The 25345-nt window shown below is 43.1% G+C and overlaps 1 protein-coding gene across 5 annotated transcripts in view; it reads right to left on the bottom strand.

The window, feature by feature from the left end:
• The window catches only part of LOC120979628 (E-selectin-like), a 1421133-nt gene extending 1396395 nt beyond the window's left edge, over positions 1 to 24738 (bottom strand). For all 5 annotated transcript variants that reach the window (XR_005774339.1, XM_040408494.1, XM_040408497.1 and 2 more), the window contains exon 1: positions 24653 to 24738. The gene's annotated coding sequence lies outside the window, so the exon portion shown is untranslated. The remainder of the gene's footprint in view (positions 1 to 24652) is intronic.
• Positions 24739 to 25345: the final 607 nt, after the last annotated feature.

The raw sequence follows: 25345 nt of genomic DNA, 5'->3' as shown, positions 1-25345 counted from the left end.
CCACTGCTATACCTAGTAGGCCGGTTAAAAAAAAATATAAAAATTGTCATTAACATTTTCTGGTGAAATTAACCAATTTTTGGGTGTATAGTACCACTGCTATAACCTAGTAGGCCGGTTAACAAAACAATATATCTGTCAGTTACATTTTCAGTTGAAATTCAAAATTTTTTGGGTGTGATGTACCACTGCTATACCTAGTAGACAGGTTAAACAATAAAAAGATGTGTCTGTTACATTTTATGGTGAAATTCACAAATTTTTGAGTGTGATGTACCACTGCTATACCTAGCGCCACCCTGGTCGTTCTGGCACACGGTTCTTCTCCCTGGTGAGTTCCTGTCTCTTGCTGTTTCCCTCTGGTTACTTTCATTATTGTCACCTATCTTTACATCTCATTGGTCTAAAGCATAATTTTACAGCGCACTGGCTGTCTGCACACCAATGATTATACATACAGAGGTGTTCATGCGTTAGACAGGTGGCTCACCTGGTACTCTACTTTAGTTGTATCTTGTACATGGATTTGAGCATTGACTCCATATTGATGTCCATGTGCCTCATACTCTCTTTGTACCACGTTTTTAGATCCGTGTGCTCTTGCCCCCAGGGTGGCGTCTCTTTTTCTGTCCCCCGCTCCTAACCATGTCTATGGCATCATTTATTCATGTGTTTTACTCATGTTATTTTATCATGTCTCAATAAATTATATACTTTTTTGGTACTATGAGCTCCGTTTCCTCTGTTTCTGCCACTGCTATACCTAGTAGGCCGGTTAACAAAAAATAAATAAAAAATTGTCAGTTACATTTTCTGGTGAAATTCAGCAATTTTTTGGTGTGAGGTACCACTGCTATGCCTATTAGACCGGTAAAAAAAAAAAAAAAACATTTGTCAGTTACATTTTAGGGTCAAATTCACCAATTTGTGGGTGTAATATACCCCTCCTCTACCTAGTTGACAGCTTAATAAATTTCAATAATTTTTATTTTACATTTTAGGGTGACAATAAACAACAGTTTTCTGTCATAGACCCCTGCTCTACCAAGTAGACAGGTTAATTAATTTCTGTAATTTTTCTGTTACATTCTTGGGTTGACATTATACAATTTTAGACGTGAATAAACCCCTGCTCTGCATAGGTGACAGGGAATAAAATTTCTGAAATGCTTCTTTAATTGATGCACGCCACCTCCTTTGATTCAATGCTTAGACTTAAACAAGTTGTACCACATTTAAGCTTTAATACTTTGTCCCACATTTCCGCTATACTCTTTTGGCCAACATTTGTGCCTCAATAGCTTTTCCCACAATTCCGCTTGACTCTTTTGGCCCACATTTGAGCTTCTGAAATTTGTCCCACATTTGCACCTCAATAGCTTTTCCCACATTTCTTCTCGATCCCAATTTTTTAAAATAAATTTATCTCTCTTAAATTTGGTCTCTTTTTCTCACGCTCCCTCTCCGACCTGGAACCCTGATTCCCCAATTTGGAGACCCAGAAGTTGCAGGGGCAGACCCCTGTCAGTTAGTTCGTGTAGGTGTGTGCATACTTACTGCCCCACCATGTCGTAATCACCATGGTAGGCGCATAAAAGAACATTGAAAGTTGATAGAGCAGATATCAAATTGGATAGTGAACATTACAGGGACGTGCGACATGGTGGGGCAGTAAGTATGCACACACCTACACGAACTAACTGACAGGGGTCTGCCCCTGCAACTTCTGGGTCTCCAAATTGGGCACATGGCCTGAGCTTGCCCTTTACGCCTTGGAGGTGCTGGCCTGCCCTGCAGCCGGTGTATTGTCTGAACGTGTGTTTAGCACGACTGGAGGGTTATATTTCCCAATGTTTTGAGGTGTACCCTAATTTAAAAAATAAAAATAAATTTTAAAACAAAAAGCAGTGTAGGCTACCTCCTCCTCCTCCACCGCCACTTCCACCTACACCGCCACATCCACTGCCTCCTCAACCTCCTACTCCATATGGACCTGGTCCTCCTAGATCAAGATTATTATTTTTTATCTTTACGTATTTTATGTCATTTCTCTATCCACATTTGTTTGCAGAGCACTTGCCATGCTCTTAATCACATTTTGACGACATTCGCAGCCCTCTAGCCCTCTTCCATGACATTTTTACAGCCATTTCAGTGCTCAAAAGTTCGGGTCCCCATTGACTTCAATGGGGTTCGGGTTCGGGGTCAAGTTTGGGTCCCGTCGAACCCGAACATCCAGGTGTCCGCTCAACTCTAGTTGTAAGTAACAAAAAATAAAAACGGTGCCAAAACAGCTATTTCTTGTTACCTTGCCTCACAAAAAGTGTAATATAGAGCAACCAAAAATCATATGTAACCTAAACTAGTACCAACAAAACTGCCACCCTATCTCGTAGTTTCTAAAATGGGGTCACTTATTTGGAGTTTCTACTCTAGGGGTGCATCAGGGGGACTTCAAATGGGACATGGTGTCAAAAAACCAGTCCAGCAAAATCTGCCTTCAAAAAACCATATGGCATTCCGTTCCTTGTGCGCCCTGCCGTGTGCACGTACAGCGGTTTACGACCACATATGGGGTGTTTCTGTAAACTACAGCATCAGAGCCATAAATATTGAGTTTTATTTGGCTGTTAACCCTTGCTTTGTAACTGGAAAAAAATTATTAAAATGGAAAATCTGCTAAAAAAGTGAAATTTTGAAATTGTATCTCTATTTTCCATTAATTCTTGTGGGACACCTAAAGGGTTAACAAAGTTTGCAAAATCAGCTTTGAATACCTTGAGGGGTGTAGTTTCTAGAATGGGGTCATTTTTTGGTGGTTTCTATTATGTAAGCCTTACAAAGTGACTTCAGATCTGAACTGGTCCTTAAAAAGTTGTTTTTTTTAAATTTCTGAGAAATTTCAGGATTTGCTTCTAAACTTCTAAGCCTTCTAACGTCCCCCAAAAATAAAATGTCATTCCCAAAATAATCCTAACATGAAGTAGACATATGGGCAATGTAAAGTAATAACTATTTTTGTAGGTATTACTATGTATTATAGAAGTAGAGAAATTTAAACTTTTCAAATTTGGTATTTTTTTATAAATAAAAATGAATTTTTTTGACTCCATTTTACCAGTGTCATGAAGTACAATATGTGACGAAAAAACAATCTTAGAATGGCCTGGATAAGTCAAAGCGTTTTAAAGTTATCACCACATAAAGTGACACTGGTCAGATTTGCAAAAAATGACCCGGTCCTTAACGTGAAAATGAGCCCGGTCCTTAAGGAGTTAAAGGAACAGTCACTGTGAAAGTCACTGTTAAAGGGGCGGTCACTTTTAAAGGGACGGTCACTAAATTCACTGTTAAAGGGGCAGTCACTTTAAAAGGGGAGGTCACTGTTAAAGGGGTGGTCACTGTTAAAGGGGTGGTCACTGTGAAAGTCACTGTTAAAGGGGCGGTCACTGTGAAAGTTACTGTTAAAGCGGCAGTCACAGTGAAAGTCACTGTTAAAAGGGCAATCACTATTAAAGGGTCGGCCACTGTGAAAGTCACTGCTAAAGGAGCGGTCACTGTTAAAGGGGAGGCCACTGTGAAAGTCCCTGATAAAGGGGCGGTCACTATGAAAGTCACTGTTAAACGGAGGTCACTGGGAAAGTCACTGTTAAAGGGGCGGTGACTGTTAACAGGGCGGTCAGTGTGAAAGTCACTGTTAAAGGGATGGTCACTGTTAAAGGGGCAGGCACTGTAGAGGTTACTGTTAAAGAAGCAGGCACTGTAGAGGTCACTGTTAAAGGGGCGGCCACTATGAAGGTCACTGTTAAAGGGGTGGTCAATGTTAAAGGGGTGGGAATTGTGGAGATCACTGTTAAAGGGGTGGGCACTGTGGAGGTCACTGTTAAAGAAGCAGATACTTGGAGTTCACTCTTAAAGGGGCAGGCAGTGCGGGGGTCACTGTTAAAGGGGTCGGCACTGTTGAGGTCAATGTTAAAGGGACGGCCACTGTGGAGGTCATTGTTAAAGGGACCGGTACTGTAGAGGTCACTCTCTTGGGGGAAAATGTTGATATCTTTTTATGACACACTGAAACATAAAATGAAATAAATTAAATATACCCGTGCGAAGCCGGGTCATTCTGCTCGTCTCTTATATATATATAAAAATGAGTTTCTGTCTGTCTGTTCTTTATGCGCGACCAAACAACTGGACCAATCTTCACCAAATTGCACACATGTACATCAGGTGTCCGGGAAGGTATTAGACCGGGTCTCAGCTCTCTAGGACGTACCGTTCCTGAGATATTCTCAAAAAATGACCCACATTAGCCAATACAAGTGTTTCTCTTCTAATCCCAACTGCCATAAACACAGTTTTACTCCAGGTTTCCATAACAACCAATTTTTCTTTACTGATTAAAGGGGCGGGCACAATGGAGGTCACTGTTATAAAAAGGCGCGGGCACTGTGGAGGTCACTGCTATTAAATGGGCGGGCACTGTGTAGGTCACTGTTATTAAAGGAGCGGGCGCTATGAAGGTCCCTGTTAAGGGGCGGTCACTGTGAAAGCCACTGTTAAAGGGGCGGTTACTGAAAAAGGGTCAATCACTGTGAAAGTCACTGTTAAAGGGTCAGTCATTGTGAAAGTCACTGTTAAAGGGGTGGCCACTGTGAAAGTCACTGTTAAAGGGGCGGTTACTGTCAAAATCATTGTTAAAGGGGAGGTCATTGTGAAAGTCACTATTAACCACCTCAGCTCCCCTATCTTAAACACCCTCAATGACCAGACCACTTTGTACAATTATGCACTACACTACTTTCACGGTTTATTGCGCGGTCATACAACTTACCACCCAAATGAATTTTACCTCTTTTTCTTCTCACTAATAGAGCTTTCATTTAGTGGTGTTTCATTGCTGCTGACATTTTTACTTTTTTTGTAATTAATCAAAATTTTCCGAAATTTTTGCAAAAAATTAAAAATTTTCACTTTCAGTTGTCATTTTTTTTTTAAAAAACTACATTTCTATATAAATTTTTCTCTAAATTTATTTTTCTACATGTCTTTGCTAAAAAAAATGCAATAAGTGTATATTTATTGGTTTGGGTAAAAGTTATAGCGTTTACAAACTATGGTACAAAAATGTGAATTTCCGCATTTTGAAGCAACTCTGACTTTCTGAGCACCTGTCATGTTTCCTGAGGTTCTACAATGCCCAGACAGTAGAAAAACCCCACAAATGACCCCATTTCGGAAAGTAGACACCCTAAGGTATTCGCTGATGGGCATAGTGAGTTCATAGAACTTTTTATTTTTTTTCACAAGTTAGTGGAAAATGATGATTTTATTTTATTTATTTTTTTCTTACAAAGTCTCATATTCCACTAACTTGTGACAAAAAATAAAAACTTCCATGAACTCACTATGCCCATCACGAAATACCTTGGGGTGTCTTCTTTCCAAAATGGGGTCACTTGTGGGGTATTTATACTGCTCTGGCATTTTAGGGGCCCTAATGCGTGAGAAGTAGTTTGAAAGTCAAATGTGTAAAAAATGTCCTGTGAAATCCTAAAGGTGCTCTTTAGAATTTGGGCCCCTTTGCCCACCTAGGCTGCAAAAATGTACATGTGGTATCTCCGTACTCAGGAGAAGTTGGGCAATGTGTTTTGGGGTGTCTTTTTACATATACCCATGCTGGGTGAGAGAAATATCTCTCTAAAAGACAACTTTTCCCATTTTTTTATACAAAGTTGTCATTTGACAGAGATATTTATCTCACCAAGCATGGGTATATGTAAAAATACACCCCAAAACACATAGCCCTACTTCTCCTGAGTACGGCGATACCACATGTGTGACACTTTTTTGCAGCCTAGGTGTGCAAAGGGGCCCACATTCTAAAGAGCACCTTTAGGATTTCACAGGGCATTTTTAACACACTTGGATTTCAAACTACTTCTCACGCATTAGGGCCCCTAAAATGCCAGGGCAGTATAAATACCCCACAAGTGACCCCATTTTGGAAAGAAGACACCCCAAGGTATTCCGTCAGGGCCATGGCGAGTTCCTAGAATTTTATTTTTTTGGCACAAGTTAGCGGAAAAAGATTTTTTTTATTTATATTTTTTCCTTACAAAGTCTTATATTCCACTTACTTGTGACAAAAAATAAAAGCTTCCATGAACTCACTATGCCCATCACGAAATACCTTGGGGTGTATTCTTTCCAAAATGGGGTCACTTGTGGGGTAGTTATACTGCCCTGGCATTTGAGGGGCCCTAATGCGTGAGAAGTAGTTTGAATTTCAAATGTGTAAAAAATGCCCTGTGAAATCCTAAAGGTGTTGTTTAGAATTTGGGCCCCTTTGCCCACCTAGGCTGCAAGAAAATGTGTCACACATGTGGTATCTCCATACTCAGGAGAAGTAGGGCAATGTGTTTCGGGGTGTATTTTTACATATACCCATGCTGGTTGAGAGAAATATCTCTGTAAAAGACAACTTTTCCCATTTTTTTATACAAAGTTGTCATTTTAGAGAGATATTTCTCTCACCCAGCATGGGTATATGTAAAAACACACCCCAAACCGCATTGCCCTACTTCTCCTGAGTACGGCGATACCACATGTGTGACACTTTTTTTCAGCCTAGGTGCGCAAAGGGGCCCTAATTCCTTTTAGGAGGGCATTTTTAGACATTTGGATTCCAGACTTCTTCTCACGCTTTAGGGCCCCTAAAATGCCAGGGCAGTATAAATACCCCACATGTGACCCCATTTTGGAAAGAAGACACCCCAAGGTATTCCGTGAGGGGCATGGCGAGTTCATAGAATTATATTTTTTTGGCACAAGTTAGCGGAAATTGATTTTTTGGGGTTTTTTCTCACAAAGTCTCCCTTTCCGCTAACTTGTGACAAAAAGTTCAATCTTTCATGAACTCGATATGCCCCTCAGCGAATACCTTGGGGTTTATTCTTTCCGAAATGGGGTCACTTGTGGGGTATTTATACTGCCCTGGCATTTTAGGGGCCCTAAAGCGTGAGAAGAAGTCTGGAATATAAATGTCCAAAAAATTTTATGCATTTGGATTCCGTGAGGGGTATGGTGAGTTCTTGTGATATTTTATTTTTTGTCACAAGTTAGTGGAATATGAGACTTTGTAAGAAAAAAAAACAAAACAAAACAAAAAAAAATCTATTTCCGCTAACTTGTGACAAAAAATAAATAAATCTTCTATGAACTCGCCATGCCCCTCAAAAGTGATCTTTTTATAGCGCCGCAGCGATTTTACGGTGTTTTTGCAGTGATCAGAAAAAAATAATTCGGTCACTGCGGTGGGGCGCACTGAACGCAAGTGTGCGCACAAGATCAGGCCAACACTGCGTTTTTTTTAGAGCCTATAGAACATGTCCTATTCTTGTCCGCAATTGCGGACAAGAAAAGGCATTTTCTATATAGTTCTGGCAATGTGCGGATCCGCAAAATGCGGAAAGCACATTGCCGGTGTCCGTGTTTTGCGGATCCGCGGATCCGTGGATACGCAAAACACATACGGACGTCTGAATGGAGCCTTACAGGGGGGTGATCAATGACAGGGGGGTGATCAGGGAGTCTATATGGGGTGATCACCCCCCTGTAAGGCTCCATTCAGACGTCTGTATGTGTTTTGCGGATCCGTGGATCCGCGGATCCGCAAAACACATACTGACGTTTGAATGGAGCCTTACAGGGGGGTGTTTAGGGAGTCTATATGGAGTGATCATCCCCCTGTAAGGCTCCATTCAGACATCCGTATGTGTTTTGCGAATCCGCAAAACACATACGGGAGTCTATATGGGGTGATCAGGGGTTAATAAGTGACGGGGGGGGTGTAGTGTAGTGGTGTTTGGTGCTACTTTACATAGCTGCCGGTGTCCTCTGGTGGTCGATCCAAGCAAAAGGGACCACCAGAGGACCAGGTAGCAGGTATATTAGACGCTGTTATCAAAACAGCGTCTAATATACCTTTAAGGGGTTAAAAAAATTGGATCTACAGCCTGCCAGCGAATGATCGCCGCTGGCAGGCTGCAGATCCACTCGATTACCTGCAGTTCCTGTGAACGTGCGTGCCTGTGTGTGCGCATTCACAGGAAATTTCGCCTCTCGCGAGATGACGCGTAGATGCGTGATTCTGCCTGAGTCAGCCACCTCCGGAACGTGATCCTGCGTTAGGCGGTCCGGAGACGGTTAAAGGGGCGGTCACTGTGAAAGTCACAGTGACCATTTTTTTGTCACCTTACATCACAAAAAGAACGACATCAAGCGATAAAAAAGGCATATGCCCACCAAAATAGTACCAATCTAACCGTCACCTCATCCCTCAAAAAATGAGCCCCTACCTAAGACAATCGCCCAAAAAATAAAAAAAACTATGGCTCAGAATATGGAGACACTAAAACATCTTTTTTTTGTTTTAAAAAAACTTTTATTGTGTAAAACTTACTTTGCATAAATAAAAAAAAGTATACATATTAGGTATTTCCGCGTCCGTAATAACCTGCTCTATAAAAATATCACATGACCTAACCCCTCAGGTGAACACCGTAAAAAAATAAAAATAAAAACTGTGTAAAAAAGCCATTTTTTGTCACCTTACATCACAAAAAGTGTAATAGCAAGCGATCAAACAGTCATATGCACCCCAAAATAGTGCCATTCAAACCGTCATCTCATCCCGCAAAAAATGAGACCCTACCTAAGATAATCGCCAAAAAACTGAAAAAACTATGGCCCTCAGACTATGGAGACACTAAAACATGATTATTTTTTTTGTTTCAAAAAGAAAATAATTGTGTAAAACTTACATAAAAAAAAAAGAGTATACATATTAGGTATCGCCGCGTCCGTAATACCCTGCTCTATAAAAATATCACATGACTTAACCGTTCAGGTGAAAAACGTAAAAAAAAAAACGTAAAAGAAAATGCCATTTTTGGTCACCTTACATCACAAAAGGTGTAATAGCAAGCGATCAAAAAGTCATACGCACCCCGCAATAGTGCCAATCAAACCGTCATCTCATTCCGTAAAAATCATACCCTACTTGAGACCTACTTAGATGTGCACCGTTTCATTAAATACGGAGATAGAGTAAAGGACAATCTGAGTAAGAAAGAAAAAGAGGCTTTAAGGGGCCTTGAAAAAAATTTATAGGTGGTGGTGAAACCAGCAGATAAGGGGATTGGAATCGTGATTTTAGACAAAGTGGACTAAAATATGGAAATGATCAGATTTCTCAGTGATCACAACACATATAAAAAATTAAAAGCCAATCCAGTCGTCGAATACAAAAGAGATCTTAAAGTCCTCCTAGACAGGGGTTTTGCACAAGGGGTCCTAAATAAGAAAGAATTTGAATACCTCAACCATGCTCACCCTAGAACTCCAATAATATGCTATCTCCCTAAAGTACACAAAAATGCTGAAAAGCCCCCAGGGAGACCCATAATATCGGGGTTGGATTCCTTAACCAGTAGAATTTCAGAATACATCGATATATTCCTACAGAAATATGTCCCCACAGGTACTAGAAATCCTTAGGGGTTTCAATGCCATTCCAGAGAATACATACATGGTGACACTTGATGTCACTTCCTTATATACCATAATACCCAACAAAATAGGACTAAAGGGTGTATGTTTTTATATGGATCAAGACGAGAAGATAAGTGAGGAACACAAAGCATTTATTGTGGACTGTATCAAATATTGTCTCACCCACAATTATTTTTGGTATGAGGATAATTTTTATCTGCAAATATCTGGCGTTGCGATGGGTGCTAAATTTGCACACAGTTTCGCAAATTTATTTATGTCATATTGGGAACATTTTTATATTGACCCCTTGTTGTGTGTAGAGAAGGGAGAAGGTTGTTTGCAATTATGGAAGAGGTATATCGACGACTGCATTTGCATCTGGCGTGGTACAGAGACCACGCTTAAGGATTTCATAGTATACATTAATAACAATCCCTGGAATATTGTGTTCACTGAGAATGTCAGTAGGAGTGTGATCCACTTCACAGCAGGCGCAGCAGCGGACCGGGCCCCCTCGCTAATGTGATCTAATCTTACTGTCTCCTCAAGTCTGTGCAGGCTGTATTAAGCCCGCCCACATACTTTGTATTGCATCTGGGATTCAAACCCACAACCTTCTGTATCAGAGGCAAAGCACTTACCCACACAGCCATAAGAGCTGCATTGCCACTGATTGAAAAAATATGAGACTTCTACTGTTATAGCTGGATAAGTGTACATCTATACACATGACAGCTGCCCCAACACACCCAGCACTGCTATATCTCTATATGACAGCTGTCCCAGCACACACAGCTCTGATATATCTCTATATATGATAGCTGTCCTAGCACACCCAGCACTGCTACATCTAATTACACATGACAGCTGCACCAGCACACTCAGCTCTACTATATCTCTATATATGACAGCTGCCCCAGCAAACCCAGCTCTGCTACATCTATACAGATGACAGTGCCCAAACACACCCAGCTCTGCTACATCTATACACATGACAGCTGCCCCAGCACACTCAGCTTTGCTATTTCTCTATATATCTATCTACTGTATAGCAATACATAGAGATATATAGATGTAGCAGAGCTGGGTGTGCTGGGGCAGCTGTCATATGTAGAAATATACCGTAGTAGAGCTGAGTGTGCTGGTGCAGCTGTCATGTGTATTAGATGTAGCAGTGCTGGGTGTGCTGGGGCAGCTATCATATATAGAGATATAGCAGAGCTGAGTGTGCTGGGACACCTGTCATATAGAGATATAGCAGTGCTAGGTGTGTTAGGGCAGCTGTCATGTGTATAGATGTACACTTAGCCAGCTACCAGGTCAGTGGTAATGCAACCCTTATGGCTGTGTGGGTAAGTGCTTTGCCTCTGATACAGAAGGTTGTGGGTTCGAATCCCAGCAGAAACTTTTCTGAAATACAGGCAAAATTAGAATACACAAGCACTGACTCCATATATGGACATACAGGAAGAGGCTGACATGGAGGTAAGTATAAGTGTTTTTATTTTTTTTTAATACCCGACTGTTACTGCCATGGGGGGAGCGGGAGGCACTTGATACTGGCACATGGGGGGAGGGGTGTTGGCACCTGATACTGGCACATGGGGGGAGGTGGGTTGGCACCTCATACTGGCACATTGGGGGGGGTTGGCACTATGATACTGGCACATGGGGGGAAGGAGAGAGGCACTTGATACTGGCACATGGGGGGGAGGAGAGAGGCACTTGATGCTGGCACTTTTTTTGGGGGGGAGATGGCACTATGATACTGGGACATGGGGGGGAGGAGAGAGGCACTTGATACTGGCACGTGGGAGGGGAGGTTTGGAACTTGATACTGGCACATGGGTGGGTTTGGCACTATGATACTGGCACATGGGGGGAGAGAGGCACTTGATACGGCACTTTTTTTTGGGGGGGAGATGGCACTATGATACTGGGACATGGGGGGGAAGAGAGAGGCACTTGATACTGGCACATGGGGAGAGAGAGAGGCACTTGATACTGGCACGTGGAGGGGGGTTTGGCACTTGATACTGGCACATGGGTGGGTTTGGCACTATGATACTGGCACATGGGGGGGAGGCACTTGATACTGGCACTTTTTTTGGGGGGGAGATGGCACTATGATACTGGGACATGGGGGGGAAGAGAGAGGCACTTGATACTGGCACATGAGGGGGGTTGGCACTATGATACTGGCACATGGGGGGTGGGAAGGAGAGAGGCACTTGATACTGGCACATTGGGGGGGGATGGCACTATGATACTGGGACATGTGGGGGGGAGGAGAGAGGCACTTGTTACTGGCACATGATGGGGGGGCATCTATGGGGACACTTACTGGCACATTATTGAGGACACTAGGCCGGCAGCCTATCAGAGGCCGGACACTGAGGGCATCTACTGGGGCACTATATATGGGGCATTTTATACTGGTACATTATGGGGGGCACTAGCAGGAAGGGGGGAGAGGAGCACTATGTGGGAATTTACTGGGGGCACTATATAGGGGTATTTTATACTGGGACATTATGGGGGCACTATGGGGACATTAGCTCAACTGGGGGCATTACAAGGAGGTATTTTTGCACTGTCACATTATAAGGAGAATTATTTCTACTGGGGGGGGGCATTATGGTGGGCTTTATTACTCCCCCATGGTATGACCCCCTAGTAGCAGCACCATCCTCTCCTTGCTCTGCTATCCCTCTGCCCCTTCTCCAAATCCTTATTATGAAATCTCTCTCATTAGGATAAAGCACAACATCAGCTCTGCCGAGCCCCCGGCCAAAGTGTTGAAGTGGCGTCCGAGATCCCCAAGGGTCAAGCCAAGTAATTTTAAGTTTTCATATGAAATATGTTTATGTTATACACAAATAACATACACCGAGCCACACAATGTACAGTATACCGCTACACTATGTAGTCTGTTCTATAAGCACCATTGTTTTGTGGCGGCAGACAGAAAATAATCTGGAAGTGCCCCTCCCGAGACCAGGCTCTGACTGCTAGGGGGGGGTCTGCTGAGCTAACGGATGCCCCCTATGACACCATTTTCTACCGCACCGGGTGACACCAGCCCTAGCAACGCCACTAGGGAGGGGTTGTGGGGAAGTTGCTCTGGGCATTCATAAATTTGCTCTGGCTGGGGCCCATACATTTCTAGCCACTGTCTGCGCCTCCCTGGCCACTGTCTGTACCCCTGGGCCCTGGCCCTTATCTGTGCCCAGATGTCAACATCGAAACAGAAGGAGTGTAAAATAAAAGAGAACCTTTCATGTGAAACAGCGGGGGTCATCTACTTGCTAGAGTGCCCCTGTAAAACACAATATATTGGACGTACCTTAAGAAAACTAAAAACCCGTATTAATGGTGATGAGAGGAAAGTAAAAGAAGACAGCGGCACTGCTAAATCAATGAATCACCTGTGCCCCTTGTAGCTTCGGAAGTCGTGGACCCGCGGCTCAGCGAATAGACCCAGATAGTGTGGTGCTCAGCGTACAAGCAGACGTTCAATATATGGCGGATAGACTAAAGGAACGCGGCACTCACCAGGATCTGATGGATTTTCATAGAGCTTTATTGCTTCAAAATAGCATAGATGTGCAGGCTGGGGAGCGGAATGGCCCTGTGGTGTGAGTCGGTGGTGACGGCCGTTTCGCGCGTAACTCACGCTTCCTCAGACCGCTGTGACGCAAAGGCGCACCGCCGTGCATTTAAGAGCGAGCCGCTGATCATCACCATGGTGACCAGTCGACGCTCCACAGGTGCGCTACTGTGATAGATACAAAAAAGGGAAACATAGTCAACGCATGCAAAACAGGACTGAAACAAAAAACATAGCAACACAATATCTATCCTAGAGGTGACAAATTCACACAAGCATATCAGGGTGGTGGGAAGATAAGAAAATATGAAGGGACGCAGCCTGTCACTTATATGTTTGAGCCCGTTCCACAATATGCGCCCACTCTGTTGGTTAGAAGACCCTCCCCTCACAGCGGGGGGCAACAGCGGAAACCCACCCGGAAGGGATGGGTCCCATGGCTCCACTACCAACGAAGGGGGGGGGGAGGCTGGACAGGGACCAACCTTGGCGGGCCACCCGGACACAAACAGTGAGGCCGAGGTGGACCCCAAAGTGTCCTGTAATGGTGGTGGGAAAGCAAAAGGGGCCTAAAAGAATGCAGCCATATCGTTTATGTCGTTCAAACCATGTAATCCCATGGCACCAGTCCTGATGATCCATCGAGCCTCCCGCTGCAGCAAGAGGCGGTGGCGGTCTCCACCCCTAGGGATGGGTTCCACGGTCTCAATGCCAGCAATTGCTGGACGGATCACCATTGTGGGCGGCATGGACATGGTCAATCAGGCGGGATGAACCACGCCTCTTTTGAAGCAATAAAGCTCTCTGAAAATCCATCAGATCCTGGTGAGTGCCGCGTTCCTTTAGTCTATCCGCTATATATTGAACGTCTGCTTGTACTCTGAGCACCACACTACCTGGGTCTGTTCGCTGAGCCGCAGGTCCACGACTTCCGAAGCTACAAGGGGCACATGTGATTCATTGATTTACTAGTGCCGCTGTCTTCTTTTACTTTCCTCTCATCACCATTTATGCGAATATGACCGCAACAACTGAGCACGCACTAGATGGACTGTCATCACCTTCACCATCCCCATCGGTTAGTCTGACCAAAGAAACGGCTTCCAGCCTGCATAAAGGCAGAGAGGGAGCGGAGGCCTTTTTTACGGTGTGCAATGAGAGGGACCAAGTCTTTTCCATGAGCACTCGATCCCTGGAGGCGAAGATATTCCAACTAGCAGACAGGGAAGTACGCCTGTTTTGGACCATCAAATCCCTTACCTCATATAAAGAGTAACTGCGTTCCGTGAGGTTTAAGAATCTATAAAGATGTGCATCAATATGAGGATGATGAGGACTTTGTTGAAGCATGGAAACAGATGCATGCATAGTTTTCAATGCAGATACTAAACTCAGTCCTAGCACGGGACGAGAAGGAGTATAAACAGGTTGAACTAGACCTAGAAAAAGGGCAGTCTAAATTGAAACTGAGAATGACGGAGATACAGCATGTCAATTTTTAGAAAAGGCTAAGCAAAAAGTTGACCGTTACTCAAATTGAAATAAAGGATAAAGGAGAGGAAAAGAGATAAGTTTCTCCGAGACAAGAATGATTACGAGAATGACAGAGTTTTTGATGGGAACAAGAACAGGGGCCGTCCTCGTCGCAATCCCCGCCCCAGCCGCAGTGACTTCTGGACCACTGACTCAGATTCCAGTAAGTCAGAGAATGGAACAACTGTCCGGGTTAACAACGGCCCCCCTTTAGGAAAAGAACCCGAAGGGGACAAGGGAAACAAAAAAGGAAGGAGTACTCAAGTTCGCAAATCCATGAGAAGGAGGAGACAAGTCTCCTGGAAACAGTAGAGACATCTCAGTCACCACCGCCCATACAGGACTTCCCTAGTATTGTCATCAATCTCACTGCTCACGAATTGCCCCCGAGCTGTCTCTCACTCCTCCAGAGAGGATTGGGATACAGCTTAGTGGAACAATTCAACCCTGTTGATTTTGAAGTAGATCTATATAAAGCAGTGCGCAAATTGTTTTTGAGAAAAATGTTTGCAGAAAGTAGTTCTACACGTCCCCTACCATTACCTGGTGAGGTCCCTGCACACATGTCTTGTGCTGACTTCCATCTGCAGCATCGCTTTGATACCGAGGAGATCCAATGTATCCAGTTTCTTGCGGATATTGAGAGCGACAGTACTGCTGTACCCGAGTTTCAGGCAGTGTTTTCGGGCGGCATCAGGTCCACCTTTCTTCCCCCTATGCCGGCGGGCTCAGCCATTGAACTCTTCCACAAAAGAGTGCTTAGGGATGTACGTGCACTGATTTACCCAGTGGCACCACCTAATATTACTCGTGAGGAACGGGTTGCTCTACAATGGCTTGATGGTCTTGATGACGTTGTTATCAAGCCCGCCGACAAAGGGGGCAATGTGGCCCTGATGACCAAGGCCTATTAACTGGAGGAAGAAGTGTATATGAGAAGCTTAGTGACAACCCAGTCCCGTCCATACTGGCCAGGGTGCAGTCACTCCTCGTTAAATATATCGACATACAAGTTCTGCCCAAGAGTATCCTGGAGAGATTGACCCCCAAGTTTCCGAAAAACCCGGCTAGGTATTTCATCCCGAAAATACATAAGTCGCTGTCCCATCCCCCGGGACGACCCATCGTCGCTGGAATGGGATCAGCGACTAAACCCATTTCTAGGTACACTGACTGGCTGTTGAGGCCTTTACTCAGAGGTAGAAAGTCCAGCTAAGGTATAACCCTAAATTGTGGATAATCTTTAATCATATTAACAAAACAAACATAAGTCCTATAATGTCCAAACACAAGCGTGTCCACCAAAACAATATAATGGGGGATGGATGACCCTGATAATGATACTAAACCTAGGCCCTGTGCCCAGGGGCGACTCCTGAAGGTGGAGACCCCCCGTCCTCGAACCTCACTGGCAACTCCTAGTTATCCCTAAAGTGGAAGGGTAGATATAAAATATAATTGGTGGACAGGTCAGGTATGGACACAAGAGGATACAAAAATATGCACAATGTATACAACCCTATTGGTAGAGATACCAAAAGGTACACGGTGCAAGAGACTACATAACACTGACGACACCTAAAAAAAATGACACAGACGTATCTGTGTTAAACCCCAACGCGTTTCCCCCACGGTGTGGGATCATCAGGGGGTAAATGAGTTATATTAGATAGTAGTTGTGAAATATGTCCGACGGAAGGAAGCCCACGCTAGGACAACCACAATACATCCATGGGACATAGAAGGTGTCAACTGACGGTCAAATGGAGATGTCAAATGACGGTCAATAATTAAAAGATTGGACCAGATGACCTTACTGGGAGAAGCGAAGGGAGGCAGAGATGAACAGCCACAGTCTAATGGAACCTGTGGACAAGAGAAAGAAAAAAATGCAGATGTATATAAATACATACAAATGCCTATAGCCAAACACCAAGATACACAATAGTGAGGGACCATCACCACAACAAAGGGCCTCATTCAAGAGGGTTACTCACTGTATCCAGAGACAATGCTCTGTAGATAGAGCCACGCTTTCTGACAAGCCTAGATTCGCCCTACTGAAAGAGTATGGCCAGGTAGTATGCCAGATTCCAATATGTTTATAAAGGTGATAAACTGAAAGAAGTAAAAATGGCCAGTGAGATGAAGGATATGTTCATTCACTTATACAGAATAGCCTAAATTGAACAAGTGTGCATACCTTAAAGGACGTGCTGAATCCTATAACACCGTTCCTGTTGATACACAGGCCATAAATCCTGCGTGCCCTAAGTACCAAAAGCAAGTTAACAGATGTAAAATCCCCCAGAAACATAATGGCCATCTATACAGAGGATCATATGAAGGCTAGGGTTACTCACTGTGGGTGCTGACAGGGCGCTTATCCTCCCATGCTGGATGTGGTGACCTCTCCCAGGGTCCAACAGTAAGCCTCTGAAGGCCATCCCCTTATATAATGAATCTCCTCCCCATCAATGATAATAATTAGTTTAAACTCCGCAGGTGGCGGCCGCGCTAGGTTCATGAGGAGCATGTGCGTTCCACTGTGGAACGCACGCCGCATGAGTGACTTCCGGTATCGGAACCCCGGAAGTGACGTCAGGGATTCTCGCTGTGAGCTAAAACGCAGCGAAGTGTTGAGATGCTGGGACCTGCGTGAGGCGTCGGTTAGGGACGTCATCAACGATGGACATGCGTTCCACAGTGGAGCGCATGCCAGGCCAATACCAGTGAGGGCGATGCCTATAAACTGTAATTCTTAAAGAAAGACCATATTAATATAAATATGGCAAAGCGACCGCCCCCTCATGGTGAAAAGGGAATGTAGCATCCCAAAACCATTAGTGATTATGGCAATATTAAGCCTAGGGGACAGGGAGGTGTGGACGATACCTAAAGGGGAGTGGCTAAACAGAAGATATACATTGTTATCCTTAAAAAGAAACACAAATGGCTACATAGTTAGCACCATACATAATCACGTTAGCGACACCGGTAGCCAATATACATGCCACATTGTAATACAAGACAAAACAGAAATGACTAACAATACATCATAAAAGAAACATAAGAAGATACAAACATAAAAACAAACATACAGTGCAATCGCTGGGGTACATTTGCGCAGGCATAGATTTATCAGATATACTCCCATGTACAGGCCCTCAACTATACAAATAAAGTATATTTAAGTGTATCAACCAGGGGATGGTACAGCGAGCGGTGATGCTCTCCATATGCCCCATTCCCTCTCAAACCTCACGGCTGCGTCATCAGCTCCCGCCAGCACACGCTCATATATATAAGTAGAGTTTAGCCTTCGGATAACCTCCGTTAGGCAAGGAACATACCATGATTTCCAATTTTTGACTATGGCCAATTTGGTTGAAAGAAAAAGGTGTCCCAGTACCACCCTCCCCTCACATGGTATCCCAGCCAGATCAATCCATAAAAGAGCCAATGAGGGGGATGGCGGAAGCTGGGAACCCAACAAATCCGAGGCGAGAGAGAATGTAGCCCTCCAGATATCTCGCAGCCTCGGACAAGACCATAGAATGTGATACAATGTGCCCCTATCGCCGCATCCCCGCCAACATAAACACGAAAGATCCGGAAATATATGACTCAGGCGATCTGGTGTATAGTACCACCTTAGTGTGGTCTTCATCAAGGACTCATATTGCAAAGCACATCTAATATTATTTTTTTTTATACAGGAAAAGGCTGCCGACCACTGTTCATCAGTGAACACCAACCCCAAATCCCCTTCCCATGTAAGCAGCGGGGTCGTTTTAACAAATAATCCCTTATCCCCCATCATCATATACAGAGGCCGCAATCGTGTGCATTGTGGCGGAGCCAATGACCACAGACTAAACACTTCCCGATTGCACACCAGATTAAACGGACAATTAGCTGTAAAAAAATGTCTAATACACAAGTATTTATAAAAATCTGTGTGTGGAATCAGGAACTGCCTATGAAGATATTCAAAGGGGCAGAGGGTGTCCGAAATAAATAATTTGGAGAGAAGGTCCAATCCGCCCCGCGCCCAGGATGACACTGAAATATTCGGGATAAGAAAATTAAGTACAGTTACTGGGGCGCTGGGCGGAAAGGATCCAGACTCCAAAGTACACAATCTATGGAATCGAACCCAACTTTTCAAAGCCATGAGTACTAACGTCGGGAGAGGTGGCCAATTAAATGTCGGGTGAAGAGCTGCGAGCAAAAGCGTTTTTAAATTACTACCAGGGGATAATATTGTTTCTATATGTACCCACTGTTTCGCATAATTACCTACCCACCATTCCCTTAACTGTGATACCTGCGAGGCCAGAAAGTACTCATGGATATTCGGGAGACCCAATCCCCCCTGAAGTTTAGATCTCTGCATTATTGCAGTTGCTATTCTCGGTTTATGTTGTTTCCAAATTAAAGCATTAATCAGTTTGGAGCACTTCTGAAAGAAACTGCTTGGGGGGATAATAGGTAATGTCTTAAATATGTACAGGAGTCTTGGGAGGGTAAACATCTGAAATGATGCAATACGACCTACCCAAGACACCTCATATTTAGCCAGATTATCAAGGTCCTTCTCTAAGAGCCTTAATAATGGGACATAATTTACTACGAATAACTTCTTAAATGAAGCTGTAAGCTTTATCCCCAGATAGTCAATTTGGTTGTTTTGCCAATCCAAATAAAAAATATCCTTCAGTTTCTTCATCTGTACAGGAGGGATATTTATTGGGAGAGCCTGAGATTTAAGAGCATTTAGTTTATAGAATGAGACATCTCCGAATCGGGTTATGACATCAATGACAGTTATTAAAGACATTTGAGGATTTGACAACGTCAAAATAATGTCGTCTGCATATAGACTGATTTTATGTTCTATACCCCCTATATCAACTCCCTTCACATCAGGGCACTGGCGAAGGGCCTGAGCCAGAGGCTCTATAGTCAAAACAAATATCAAGGGGGACAGGGGGCAACCCTGGCGGGTACCATTACTAATATCAAAGGGGTCAGAGAGTGCCCCATTGACCCACACTCTGGCACTTGGTTGGGTATAAAGTGCCCTGATTGCCGCCAGGATTGCTCCCGTAAATCCCATCTTCCCCAGCACCGAGAAGGCGAACCGCCAATTAATGCGGTCAAACGCCTTCTCGGCGTCTAGGGTAACCAAAAGCGTTGGAATTTTCCCTCTCTGGACATAGTCCAGGATATTTAATGTCCGCCTGGTATTATCCTGCAACTGCCTACCTCTTACGAATCCAACCTGGTCCATATGGACAAGAGTAGTAATACAGGGAGCCAGACGACTTGCCAACACTTTTGCATAGATTTTTGCATCTGTATTTAACAATGATATCGGACGATAGCCCCTTACATCATCCGAAAGAAGGTCAGTTTTTGGAATGGTGACTATCCTCGCCTCCAGCATCTCTTTTGGAGGACGACCGGTACTCACCATTTCCCTAAAAATCTGACATAGATAGGGGGAAAGCTCTTTTTGAAATAACTTATAATATGTGTTTGAAAAGCCGTCTGGCCCTGGTGCTTTATTATTCGGTAGTGTCGTAATAATTTCGAGAATTTCCTGCTCTGTCACTGGGGAGTTTAATTTCCCTAACTGGGCCTCAGTAAGGCTCGGAAGGTCAATGGAGTCTAGAAACTGATCTATGGCCACCGAGTTTACAGAGGACATATCCGGAAGGGATTCTAAGTTATAGAGGGTTTTATAAAAACTCTGAAAGGAATTCGCTATACCTTGTGGATCAATGATCTTTTTATTCGTAAATTTTGACGTTATATAAGGGATCTTGTTTTTAGTAGTTCTCTCCTTCAATCTATGGGCTAGTAATTTCCCTGATTTATTATCCTGTGCATAATATAATGCACGGGTCTTTTTTAGATCGTTCTCATATCTATAAAGTAAATGCTCCTTCAATTGGAGGCGTAAATTCTGCAACCGAGTTCCTATAGTGGCAGTGGGGTTCATTTTGTTACTAGACTCCAGGGACCTAATCTGTAGAGTCAAAGCGGTTGTCCGTTCCTCTCTCTCCTTCTTTGCTATACATCCAATTTTAATATGCAGACCTCGCATATAGGCCTTGTGGGCATTCCAGAGAGAAAAAGGATTAGACACTGATCCCTCATTAATGCGAAAAAATTCCTTTAAACCCTCCTGCAGTGTTAATCTATGTTTAGGGTGCTCCAGTAAGTGGATATTATCACGCCAAAGAAAGCATGGGGGTCTATTAGAATCCTCGCCAATTGTCAGGGTGACAGGCGCATGGTCAGACCATGTAATCATCCCTATGGATGAGCATACTGCTATGTTTAACAAGTGGCGATCTACCAGGAAAAAGTCAATCCTGGAATATGTTTGGTGGACATTTGAAAAAAAGGAAAAATCCTTTTCTCCCTCATGATGAAACCTCCAGACATCATAAAGATCCTCTCTCAATAAGAGGGAGTTGAGACCCCGGATGGACCCTCCAACCCCTGATGACGAATCCATAACTGGATCCAATATAGAGTTGAAGTCTCCACCCCAGAGGATCAAACCCCTCCTAACCGCATTCACCTTAGTCACTAAATTACGTAAAAAAAAACGCAACTGATGCCTATTCGGAGCGTATACAAATACCATGGTGAAAATCACGCTATTTACGGATGCCACCATGAAAATGTATCGCCCATTTTGGTCAACTATGGATTCAAGCAGTTGGAATACAATCGAATCCCTAATTGCTACCATCACACCTCTCTGTTTTTTCGTATAATGAGAATGGAAAATATGTGGAAAATAAGTATTTTTAAGTCTATACGCATCCTCCTTCAGGAGATGTGTCTCGGTTGCGCAGACTATATCCCCTTTCATGGTCTCTGACGAAACTGAGCCAAACGGATCCGTTCTGACACACAATGTAAGTCAATGGGGATGGATCCGTTATAGAAAATAGATCCGTCCTCCATTGACTTTCAAATGGAGTTCATGACAGATCCGTCTTGGCTATGTTAACCTCTTCAGGACACATGACGTACCGATACGGCATGTTGTCCTGGTACTTAAGGACACATGACGTACCGGTACATCATGTATAGTTTCGATCACCGCCGCCCGGCGGGCAGTGATCGGAACCCGGTGCCTGCTCAAATCATTGAGCAGGCACCTTGACTAAATGCGCGGGTCGTGACCGTGACCCCCCCCCCGTGTCGGCGATCGCCGCAAACCGGAGGTCAATTCAGACCTGCGGTTTGCGGCTTTTACCTGACGTTGTTGCGGCTGGCGGTGGTGCCATCGTGTCCCCATGCGGCTGTAGGGAGGACCCGATGGCATGGAAGGCAGCGCGATGCCTAAGGAAGGCATCACGCTGCCTTCCGGTGACGAGCCTGTGAGATCCAGCCCCCTGGATCTCACAGGCCGGAAGCTGTATGAGTAATAATCACTGTATTACTCATACAGCCAATGCATTCCAATACAGAAGAATTGGAATGCATTGTAAAGGGATTAGACCCCCAAAAGTTGAAGTCCCAAAGTAGGACAAAAAATAAAGTGAAGAAAAAAGTTTAAAAAATAAAGTTTTCCCCCCAAAAATTAAAAGTTTCAAGTAAAAATAAACAAAAACGTCATTTTCCCCAAATAAAGTAAAAAATTTTTAAAAATAGGTGAAAAAAAAAGTATACATATTAGGTATAGCCGCGTTCGTATTGACCGGCTCTATAAACATATCACATGACCTAACCCCTCAGATGAACACCGTAAAAAATAAAAAAATAAAAACTGTGCTAAATAAACAATTTTTTTGTCACCTTACATCACAAAAAGTACAACAGCTAAGCGATCAAAAAGGCATTTGCCCACTAAAATAGTACTAATCTAACCATCACCTCATCCCGCAAAAAATGAGCCCCTAACTGAGACAATCGCCCAAAAAACTGAAAAAACTATGGCTCTCAGAATATGGAGACACTAAAACATAATTTTTTTTTGTTTCAAAAATGATATTATTGTGTAAAACTTAGATAAATAAAAAATATATATACATATTAGGTATCGCCGCGTCCGTATCGACCGGCTCCATTAAAAAATATCACATGACCTAACCCCTCAGATGAACACCGTAAAAAATGTTAAATAACAACTGTGCTAAATAAACCATTTTTTGTCACCTTACATCACAAAAATTATGGCTCTCAGACAATGGAAACACTAAAACATGATTTTTTTTTGTTTAAAAAAGGAAATCATTGTGTAAAACGTACATAAATAAACTTACATAAATAAAAAAAAGTATACATAATAGGTATCGCCACGTCCGTGCTCTATAAACCTGCTCTATAAAAATACCACATGATCTAACCTGTCAGATGAATGTTGTAAATAAGAAAAAATAAAAATGGTGCCAAAACAGCTATTTCTTGTTACCATGCCTCACAAAAAGTGTAATATAGAGCAACAAAAAATCATATGTACCCTAAACTAGTACCAAAAAAACTTCCACCCTATTCCATAGTTTCTAAAATGGGGTCACTTTTTTGGAGTTTCTACTCTAGGGGTGCATCAGGGGGGCTTCAAATGGGACATGGTGTAAAAAAAAAACAGTCCAGCAAAATCTGCCTTCCAAAAACCGTATTGCATTCCTTTCCTTCTGCGCCCTGCCGTGTGCCCATACAGCAGTTTACAACCACATATGGGGTGTTTCTGTAAACTACAGAATCAGGGCAATAAATATTGAGTTTTGTTTGGCTGTTAACCCTTGCTTTGTTACTGGAAAAAATTGATTAAAATTGAAAAATTTGCCAAAAAAATTGAAATTCTGAAATTTCATCTCCATTTGCCAATAACTCTTGTGGAACACCTAAAGGGTTAATGATGTTTGTAAAATCAGTTTTGAATACCTGGAGGGGTGTAGTTTCTTATATGGGGTCACTTTTATGGAGTTTCTACTCTAGGGTTGCATCAGGGGAGCTTCAAATGGGACATGGTGTCAAAAAAAGCAGTCCAGCAAAACCTGCCTTCCAAAAACCGTATGGCATTCCTTTCCTTCTGCACCCTGCCGTGTGCCCGTACAGCGGTTTACGACCACATATGGGGTGTTTCTGTAAACTACAGAATCAGAGCCATAAATATTGAGTTTGGTTTGGCTGTTAACCTTGCTTTGTAGCTGGAAAAAAAAATATTAAAATGGAAAATCTGCCAAAAAAGTGAAATTTTGAAATTGTATCTCTATTTTCCATTAATTCTTGTGGAACACCTAAAGAGTTAACAAAGTTTTTAAAATCAGTTTTGAATACCTTGAGGGGTGTAGTTTCTAGAATGGGGTAATTTTTGGGTGGTTTCTGTTATGTAAACCTCGCAAAGTTACTTCAGACCTGAACTCGTCCCTAAAAACAGTCTCAGAATGGCCTGGATAAGTCAAAGCGTTTTAAAGTTATCACCACATAAAGTGACACTGGTCAGATTTGCAAAAAATGGCCTGGTCCTTAAGGTGAAATAAGGCTGTGTCCTAAAGGGGTTAAAGATAATACAAACATATCCGTTCTGAATGGATGCAGAAGGTTGTATTATCTGAACGGATCCGTCTGTGCAGATCCATGACAGATCCGCACCAAACGCGAGTGTGAAAGTAGCCTAACTCAGTTACACAATCTGCAGAAGACCTTGGAGACTAGATAATTATAAGTAAGAGCATCCAAAATATGTCAACTCACTCACAGTGTCTGAGTAGCTTAGTGTCCAGTGACTGCTGACAAAGTGGAATCACATTCAGACCAAGTCAAGTAATGCATACACAAATGAAATTACATCATAAAAGCAATAACAATATAAACTCATATTTCTTTATATTCCATGAAACATGCACACAGTTTATATGTCTACTGGAGCACAAATCTGGACACTGAATTTAATGCATGTTAGATGGAACAGCAACTTACCATTTTGAAGCAATCTTCACAAATTGATTCCTATCTTAGGGAGAACAGAGAATGAGTTTCTGTTATTAATCACTGCCTTCCTTAAGTATTGTGCGTGTGACCAAAATGCTTGCCCAATGTGTTTCATGTATCTAATGTGTTAGGGTGTGCCAGAAAGGAAAAGGTTTTCCAGTAAATCAAAACAAGGTTAGACTGAGTTCACATTAAGAACCTCCATTAAATATTCTGTCACAATGGACACGAAGAATAGCAGTTAACGAGGTCTGCCAGGTTTCGTTGGTTTCTGTCATGGATCTGGCCAAGTATCAAAGGGAAATAGAAACCACAACGCAGATGAAACAAAAATGACATATCCACACTGCAGATGCAAAGGAGAAATACAGTAGATCATGAAAAACATTGATACAGTACCTAATATTACCATTTTCTGGAATGAAATTGTTGAAAAAATGCATTTTATTTTTTACCCAAAAAATTAAGTATGCACTGGGGTCCTGAGTTCGAATCTGACCAAGGACATCTGCATGGAGTTTGTATGTTCTTCCAGTGTTTGCGGGGGTTTCCTCCGGGTACTCCAGTTTCCTCCCACACTCCAAAGATATACTGATAGGGACCTTAGATTGCGAGCCCCACTGGGGACAGCTTGATGCTAATGATTGTAAAGCGCTGTGGAATATAGCAGCGCTATATAAG

This window comes from Bufo bufo, chromosome 9, assembly GCF_905171765.1.
Source record: "Bufo bufo chromosome 9, aBufBuf1.1, whole genome shotgun sequence".
Lineage (NCBI taxonomy): Eukaryota > Metazoa > Chordata > Amphibia > Anura > Bufonidae > Bufo > Bufo bufo.
Note: the sequence above shows the minus strand (reverse complement) of the source record. Positions and strands in the feature narration are given on the sequence as shown.